Genomic DNA, 9985 nt, shown 5'->3' with positions numbered 1-9985 from the left:
GTCTTGGAAAGGGACCCACGTTCCATCACACTCAATGTGCTGCCTGCAGAACTCACTAGACACCTCAGCTCCTCCATTACTGCTAACGCTCACAATGTAAAATTCATACCCAATAAACAATATAGGACAGTAAAAAATTACAAAATATATTATGGAATCCTTAGCAAGTGATTTCTAAAGAATACTAAAGTGTATGCAACCAGGCAGGAAAAGGTTTTATTCTTTGTCACTGAGGGGGCTTTTTATGTATTGTGCTTCTACCAGACAGAGTGCCCTTAAGGAGGAAGGGAAAGCTGAGCAGTTGGGTATAGTGGTTGATACTTGTTACTTAAGCACTTGGGAGGAGGAAATAGAGAGATTGCTGCAAGTTAAGACCAGCAAGAGGTAGGGTGTTCTAGAAAAGATGTTTTGGCCTTTTATTTATTTGAAGGAGTTAGAAGACCCAAGAAAGTTGAACTGTGGCACTTGGGATTCATCAGAATTAAGAAATGATCTTGAAAATCTATTTCCTAAAAGATGTTAAGCATAGTGTACCACATAAATACTCAAAAGTAAGACATATGCTGTTCTGTTATCTAAAGGATTAGAGGAGGCATTTCATGATACTGGAAAGGAAGGGGAAAGGCCTAGTTTCCTATACCATGTTTTCTTTCTTTTGATAGATAGAAGAAACATACATGATACCCAGCTAATTCTCTTTGACTGCTTTTGTAACTAACTAGGAAAAGAATCAGAAAAACCAGGGTTAGTTCCAATTGAAGCATCACAGGTCTCTGAGATTATGAATTGGACTGATGAATTTTTCTTTCCTGAAGAACAACATGCAGATTAAAGAGCTTTTAACTGTTCTTGATGCAATCAAAAGGTTATGGTTGTCTGCTAAAAACTCAGCTTCGGCCACAGTTTATGCAAGTTGTTCGCATTACTCCCTCGGTAATGATGTACTTGGCCCCACGACTTGTGGTCTGGTTCTCATTTGTTTGGTATTGCATTCCAAGACTGCAATGACTCAGAAATGTCCCTTATTTTTTTACAGTAAAACTAGCATGGTTTGCCTGAAGCATCTCGAGTTTAATTGTTTGTCTGTGGTCTTCCCACAATATATCCAAGCAGGTGTATACGAGTAAAGACTTCAACAAGTAGAGTGAGAAGACTGGGCCTTTAACCAGAAACCTTCTGAAGTTATCGTCTTAAATTTCCATTTCTTTTGATACAGTAAAATAGTTATTATTATGAAAATATACTTGCTAACTCTTACCGAGTAGTCTATTCAGAATGCAGAAAAACATTTTCCAAGAGTTAAAAGAACCAAATACATTTTAAATATGTAGAAATAGCTAAGAGGGAATATGAGATTTGACTATAAATCTATTTGAAGATATGTTATACCGAAGAGGAACTTAGTCTCAAAATACCTGCTTTCTGGGACATCAGACTTCCCTGCATCGTGAAAATTCATTCAGTGAGAAAAATGTTCCCCTTTATGCCTTAGCCTGCACCATGTTTACATTCCAAAATATTTTAGTTTCCCCACACCTTTTCCCTGTATTAAGTTATGACTTTCTTCTTTCCAGACCAGCAACAAAATGTAAGATACACCAGAAACAGAGGGAATAATACCTTTTAAAGACACAATCTTCTATAGAATAGTGTTTAAATGGGAAATCTTCTATAATATATTAAATGCAACAAGATATAAACTTATGAATTGCTTATAAAATGTGAATTAATAAAATATATATATACATATATATATATATATATATATATATATATATAACACTAATGTTCAAAATGGTCTTAAATACATAAAGATATTAGGGATATGGTTCACTTGTTAAAACACTTGCCATGCAAAGTGAGGACTAGAGTCCAGTCCTTCACCAATCACATCAAAATCAAAGTGCAGCAGGCATTGTCTGTGTGTGTAACCCCAGTGTTAGGGAGGTGGAGACCCAGAGCCCAGCCAGTCAGTCTCAACAGATTAGAAGGAAAATGACTGAAGAAGACATCTGACCTCACCCTACAAGAACTCATGTCCCACATACATATGGATCACCACCACCATCTATACACAAAGAAATTACCTAACAATAAGTTTTGATGAAAAGGAGACATACAGACAGGCAAAAAGATGCAGTCCTGCCTATAAAGAGCAGACAGACCTTTACTTGATCACACCACCGTGTACCCTAGGGTAACAGCAGGTATCAGGGACAAGGAAGGGACTTTATCTGTACCAGATCCCCCTGAAGCATGTACTCCCAACGATATCCAACAAATACTTTTAAAAACTTAGAGTAAAAGCCTGATAAAAACTTAAACCCACAATACAGGGGTTAAAAAAAAAAACAGAAATGTAGTCTTACTGTCTTGGTTGCTTGAAATCGTTTTAATTTGACAAGACTCATTTAAATGCAGCAAGAACTCATTGCTTCATAAAGGAAGGTGATTGCCTATGTTCTTTTTTCTCTATTATGCCATAAAGATATGGGCATTGTTACCCAGATTTTAAATAGCAATTTTCAGACAAATAAACAGCCCTTTACATTGACTGCCCTTCATTGTATATATTGGTTATTGGATTTCTCACTTTCCTTTGTCACTGATTGGTGGAAACCTAAGCCTGAAGCAACACCTGCTGAACAGCTGTTTCTGGATACCACCCCCAAATGGTGACAGGAAGACTCAGCAGACACCACAACAGCAACGCTGGGGTGCACACTGCCCTCTCAGCACTAGGAGTCAGAGAGCACGTCCTGCACATGGATGAGATAAACATCAAACTGATCAGCAGCGTCACAGAGTTGCATTTATCCATTGCCCAGTGGTAAATCAAGTCATTGTTCTTTCGCTCTGTCTGAGTTTCCTGCCAATTGAAAATGCTTCAGTGTATGGTTCGAGCCAGATTCTCCTGCAGTCGCCAGCGTCTACCCTCTCCACTCTTTCTTTCTTGAGATTTTGTAATGGTCTCTAAAGTTTCTGGCATCAATATATTTATTTTCTTTCTGAGTATTGCTTACAACCTACTGTGTGTTTCTGGTTTGTTAGCAGGTGGCCGAGCCTGCCAGAAAAGGAACTTGTGTTTGAAGTAACCCAGGGAACTCACCAGTTCCCAAATTGGTATCAACCCTTTTACAAATCGCAGAGCCTCATGGGTACTTTAAAGCTTATTTAGAAGACAGGCTTGTAGGGTATGAAGCTTTACCCAAACAATTCCTGTGTGATCAAAGGGGGATAGGACATGGCAATGGACCTTTTTCTTTGGAGTTAACTTTTACAAGTGACTAAGGAGATGAAAAAGAAGAAACAGGTGAAAAGTTCGGGCCAAGCGAGCCATGCCAAGTATTTCACAAGTGGGGAGGTAGTAGCAAATTAAAAATACAACAACACCAAGTTTGCTTTTTTGTGAGGTTTCTTAACTCAGGCCGCCTAAGCAGAAGGCCAATCCTATTCAGAAAACAGTTGCTGGGTTCTGAGTTGAAGCCTGTCCTTACAAAAGAGATGCAAAATGGAGCTGCAGATTATAAATACACGTTGTAGTCAGGAGCTGGAGATGCTTTCAGTTATTTACCCAAATGCACACTAAAAGCGACAAGAGTTGCGTATCCTCAAACAACCTTCATCTGGCAGCGTGATATCACCAAGTGGCCTGTTTTGCTGCTAGATGCACTAAAGATTAGATAAGAAAGCAAACAGTCCCTGTGGGATACTCCAAGTCTTCGATCTGCCAAAATAGCATCCCAGACCAGATCAAAAGATAGAAAGGACTTAGAGCATCTCTAAAGCACTTCACACAAGCATAAAGAAGATCTAAGAACCACAGCATTGGCATGGAATTATAAAGTAAGCTTGCATTCACATGGGAGGATTTTTCAGCTTACTGTTTATAATCGCATGTGCCACTTGGGGTTTTATTCTCCCACAATTTTTCAGATTTCTTGAACCATCTCATAAAGAAAGTAAATCAAGATGACCCATTGCTCCGCGGGTCAAAGAAAGTCAGCAGCAGTGGAAGCAGTGGACCTCTGCTTACTATTTTGCCATGAAGAAGCTGGAGTCCATCTAAATTTTTTATGTTATGTTCCCCTCCCTGTACAAATTGGAGGTATATTCCTTTCTCGTTCATTAAATAAACTACCTCTTGACTTCAACCTAAGCTGTAGCACCTTAGATGTCAATTTAAAACTGTATACCAGTTGTTATTTAATGATAATCAAGTAGGTAAGAGGGTAACTAGGAGGAATATTTGCATGTTATTCTCTCTTCTACAAAGACCATCATAGGATGCTCGCAGCCAAGCATCATCTGACTGAATGCAGGGATCCCAATGGAAGAGTTAGGGGAAGGACTGAAGGAGCTGAAGGAGTTTGCAACCCCATAGGAAGAACAACAATACCAACCAACCGGACCCCCCCCCCAGAACTCCCAGGGACTAAACCACCAACCAAAGAGTACACAGGGAGGGACCCATGGCTCCAGCTGCATATGTAGTAGAGGATTGTCTTATCTGGCATCAGTGAGAGGAGAGGCCCCTGGTCCTGTGGAAGCTTGATGACCTAGCACAAGGGAATGCCAGGGTGGGGAGGTGGGAGTGGGAGGGTGGGTGGGTAGGGGAGCACCCTCTTAGAAGCAGGGGAAGGGTGTTTGAGGAGGGGGAAGCTGGGAAGGGAGTAACATTTGAAATGTAAATAAATAAAATAATCAATTTTAAAAAGAGAAATCTTAACACACACGAACACCTATATCCTCGTAGACCGTTATTGTAAGAACATGTTATAATGCTTACAAATATTTTGCTATAGCTGCAGTCTCACAAAACAAAGAACACAGTGCTCACTCACACTGTCAAACACTTCTTTCTTTAATAGAAAGATGATCATTATCTCTTCTTTTTAATGCTTACCTTCTTTCACTTATTCAAATTTAATCCACCCTAGAAGTTAAACGTACACATTCTGTTAAAAACTATTGTTTCCTGTGTTTAGAGGCACAGTGTGAGAGCCGTGTGACTCCAGTTAGTGATGATGCAAAGTTGGAAAACGTCGGGTTTGCTCCTCTGCTTGAATGGCCTTCCTACAAAGTAGCAAACTGACAAACACAATGAAGATGTCTTAATGTGATAACTGTAACAAACATGAACAAAGTGCTTTGGAAGGCTAGAGAACTCGGACTATTGACTCTGACCTTTGAAAGGCTGGAAGTGATCCAAAGAGGTTCACAGAAGGTGACACTTTGGGGAGAGATGACTACAGGTTTGACCTTTTCAGAGCAAAAGCTTTTAATTAGATCTAGAACACAAAGGAGGCCGTGGCCGGAAATGCATCCCAGACAAAAGAAGAGGATTGGCAAAGGCATAGGGAGATGGAAATTTAACAAATAGTTGGTCTTTCCAAGTGAATGAACGCAAGTGCTCAGAAGGAAGAAAACAAGACAAAAAAAAAAAAAAAAGGAAGAAGGCTTTAGTTTGGTCAACACTTGAAGGTTCTCAACTTTACTCATATGAAATATGAACCAATGAGTTGTCAGAACTTATAGAACTTGTTCATAATGTTATAGATGACTCAAAAATAATAAAATTTTTAAAAACTACACGGGGACCCAAGATACACATAGTATGATTCAAATTCACCTCAACCTTAGCTGCAGTTTGGCGCCACCTGGTGACAATTTCCTGCTTGGGTTTGAATACCTGACGGAATGACTGGTTCTTGTGGGGGATAGATCTTTAGGATAGATAGGGACAATGGTGTCTGTAGGGGAATAGCACTTACTTTTTTGATTCGATTTATTAGATCTGAAATAAGTTGGGAACATGACTCCTGAAACCCCTGACCTTGATTCTTCTTATCCCTCTCTTCTCATCCCAGAAGAAGACCAGATGTCAGCTTCTGCTTCCAGAATAACTACCGAACTCTAATCCTTCTGCATTGGGTGAAATTTTTACTGACATATAGATAGCCATTGATAATTCACCTCTTCAGTGAATATATTTCAGTATCTGTGCCGCCAACCATTCTCCTACTCATTGTCATAGTGACTTGGATGTTGGTCTTTATAATAAAGATTAGGGAATTTTTTTGAAGTGAAAAAAGTCAATATCTATTTAAAAATGGAATTCTGGAGAGTAAGAAGATCTTCTATGTCATCTTGTGCTAAATTTGTACATGCATGTGCTTGATAACAGAAGAGGCTGAGACACAGAATGCTTCATTTCCCTTTGTGTGAGGACAATTATTCAGACTAGAGTTATAGCCCAACATTAACTTGAGCAAATATTATTTTACTTCAGTAATTTTTTAGACGCAAGAATCTTTTTCTCTTTAATCCAAATAGTATAGATTATGGGACAAGCAATATTATGGACAGCCAGAGCAGAGGTCCGTAGAGGAGGGACTGGACAGGAAAGTTCAAAAACTAATATCTTGTGGTCATAGGGACTGCTGGGAGATGGTGAAACACAGGGAGGAACAGCTCCCTTCTGCAGGATCACAAGTGAAGGAGGGGAGAAGAATTGGAAGGGATGGGACACAATGGCCCCAACATGTTCTGCCACCCTGTCTGCTGATTTGTGTACCAAAGGACAGGTTACCCCAGAAGATTTCAAAAGGCCAGGGAAGGTAACCATCTTAAATTCTAGTTGAGGTGATTGATTGTCTCCTCATCCTGAGGTGACTTCTAACTCGTGATGGCAGAGCATCCAGGGCCTCCTGGCTTCTGGAGGAACATATAATCAACAGGAAACATGGCTCCCAGCTGTACAGCCGTCACTCTGACATCTAGATCTACAGGGAACTGTAGGTCAGAGTCATCAGCGTCTGTGAGTGCTTCTTCAAGCAGCCCTCCAAGCAATCACTCACAGATGAGGCCCACTCTTCAAGAATCATCCTTAGTCTTCACTTCAAAATTGGTCTCTGTATTACAACTGCATATCCAGAAAGCCCCACCCCTGAAAGGACAATCTGGTAATCAACAGCTAGGATGGAAAGTTTAGGAAGGAGGGGTTGCCAGGTGTGTAGCGCATGGTCAGTGGTGGTACCAAGTAGAGCATGTACTTTCGTGTCCTGAAGACCACGTGAACTGCAGCTGAAGCCACAGTGGAGTGGGCGGTAGAAACCGAGAATTCCGGGTGTTCTGAGACTGCTAGGTGGACACGAAGGTGACAGTGGGTACCACAGCACACACCCACAGACAGACACAACATTTGATCTCTCCAGCTGCCTGGCCCGGGCACTGCACAGTGCTGGAGTGCAGTGGATTCCTATTACAGGTCTCCTATCCTAGGAATGTTTCCACCCATTCAGCTTAGTGATGAATCAAGATCTAATCAATCTGCCCTAAGAACTAGGAGCAAGAAGGCTACCTTAGCAGTAGCAGGACGGGAGAAGGTGCCCCTGGGGGAATGAGTGTGAGGAAGAAGACAGGGAAGCCGCGTGCAGAAGACACCTGGGCAGGTACCTGAACTCATCTTGGTCCAGGATGCAGCTCGGGGTCTGGATATGCAGCTGTGACTGACTAGGTACGGAAGTGGGATGAAGGGGTATAGTCTTTGGTGAGTTGTAGCCTGCCACAGGAAATGGGAGGGAAGTTGTGGGCTGTGTCTAGCAGATTTAGTTCTGGATGGAGACGAGCTAGGGAACAGACAAACACAGACACAAAAATGAACAGGCAAAGGGGAAGAGGCAGCTCCTCCCACGGTTGCTTCGCTTCAGTAATTTTTAAACATCCAGGAATCAAGTAGGTTTGCACCAGATAGTTATTACCAGATCCTTTGCACATTTAATATATACCAAAGAAAATTGAGAGTCTGTGCTTAAGGGCCACAGTGAAAAAATGAACCCACATTTCTAAAGATGTTTTAAGGACTAGTAATCTGTCTAAGGTTATAATAGTATACTTGACATTTTACCAAAGAGTAAGGGAAAAGTGTATGTATCTCGTAATCTCATGGAATCTACTCAAACCACTAGCTACAAATATCAAAATGCAATCTAATAGAAAACAAAACAAGAAAAACAACCAAAAACTAAGCAAAGAAGCTAACAGTTCCCTTCGGACCTCTAACTCAAATCATACCCCTAAATAAAGCAACCGTTCAAGGGTAGCTTCTTTGCTTTTTCATGTCAAACAGATTTCTATTCACTTTTGAATGCTTTGTCAAGTCCTTAAAGTGTACAAGTATTCTCACATGGAAAATACTATCCTTAGTTCTCACAAAGTTGCCAGACAAAAATGAAAATGACCTCTCTCTTGCCTCCAAAAGGATGATTGTTAGCTGAGGTAGTCCAACACTGCAGATACTTAATTTTTGTCATATTTTTTTAATTGGTTATTTGAGAGTTTCACGTAATGCATGCTGATTATTCGTCCCATTCTTCCCAGGTTCATCCCTCTATCCTTATGACGCCCCTCATGACACACACGTACACAGAAATGAAGAAACAAGAAACATTGAAGGAAAAAAGAGAAAAGAAATACTAAGTCTAATTTGTGCTGTCCATATGCTCACTGGAGCATGGTCAAATTCTCAGTGGTCAGTCCCTTAATGAAAATTATTTTAAACAAACAATAAAAATAAAGATTTGAGAATGGGTAAAACACTTGCCACAGACACATGAGTGTGAGGATCGGAGTTGGGATCCTCAGGACCTACCTATAGAAATGTCAGGTGTGCATGGTAACCCACCTGTAATGCTAGTGTTAGAGGTGAAGACAGAGGATCCTGGGAGCAAGGGGCTACCTTGATTAACTCAACCAGTGAGTTCTGGGTTCAAGTGACAAACCCTATGTTGGCAATGAAACATAAGGTGAAGCATGATTGAGAAAGCCAACCAACATCATATTTATTTGATTTGAGAATAGACAGAGAAAAAAGTGCTGTCAAACAAGAGTTGATTGGATGTTTGTCAGCCATGGAGTTCCCTAAGGGATAGAATATACTTGTACTTTATCACATTATATTAAATTACTGCTTATTACTTGGAAGCCTTGCTAATTAGCCTGTACTCTTTGGTTAAGAAAGATCTCACCATCATCTTCATATTTTTATATTTTAGTGCATTACCTTGTGTGTAACAGATACTTAATAAATCTATAATTAATGAATTAGCAACTACTATGTAAAAAAAAAAAAAAGAAAAAAAAGACTGCTGTCCTGACTGACAGAAGAAAGGCAATGGAAAATGTTAAATCAATGAGCTGAAGATGCATTATACAATCTTCTGATGGATACACTGTGGGCTTGAGCCATGAGTCATGTCAACACACAGGATGTTTGTGAGCAAGGAAAAACAGAATTAGAGAGACAAAGATCCCATGAATAGGAAAAGATAGCAGAACAAACTGAGAGAGACCTATTCGTTTCCAATTGCAAGATATAGAAAAGCTTTTTCATTTTCCAACAGTTGTAATAAAGATATAGTACATGTCTTATATGATTATTAAATAAATGTTAAACCAATAAACTATATAAACCATGAACATTTTGATATTTTTAAATAGTTGAGAACTATGGCACAATAATTGGTCCCTTATCCACTTCAGTATTTTATGTACTTTCAGCAAAAATATTTTGTTGTTACCAAATTGGTTGTTATTTTGTTTATTTCACAGTTCTTAGTCACCGAGCTTAGTTCACAAATTCCAATTGTTTTTCAAAAATAAAGTTCATCTTCAAAAAATGAAAATGTTTCAACATTGAAGAGGTTCAAAACAGTAGAGAAATCAAAACTCATTTGTATAAATAATTTAGATTCAATTTATGAAAATAAAAGGAATACCATTTTTATAGTCATGACTTTTATTAAAAGAACTAATCATTTCAAGATGACTTAGCTCCAACTTGCAAGACGGAAGCCTAAGAGGCACTTAAAACTCTTTCTGCTGATACTTCTTGCCCAATCAGATGATTCTATCATAATAATTTCATTAATGGGCTCTCTGAATCTAGAAACTTAACTCTCAACTACAGGAATATCCATATCAA

The sequence above is a fragment of the Grammomys surdaster genome, unplaced genomic scaffold (assembly GCF_004785775.1).
Source record: "Grammomys surdaster isolate TR1022 unplaced genomic scaffold, NIH_TR_1.0 99, whole genome shotgun sequence".
In the NCBI taxonomy this organism is placed as follows: Eukaryota; Metazoa; Chordata; class Mammalia; order Rodentia; family Muridae; genus Grammomys; species Grammomys surdaster.
Note: the sequence above shows the minus strand (reverse complement) of the source record.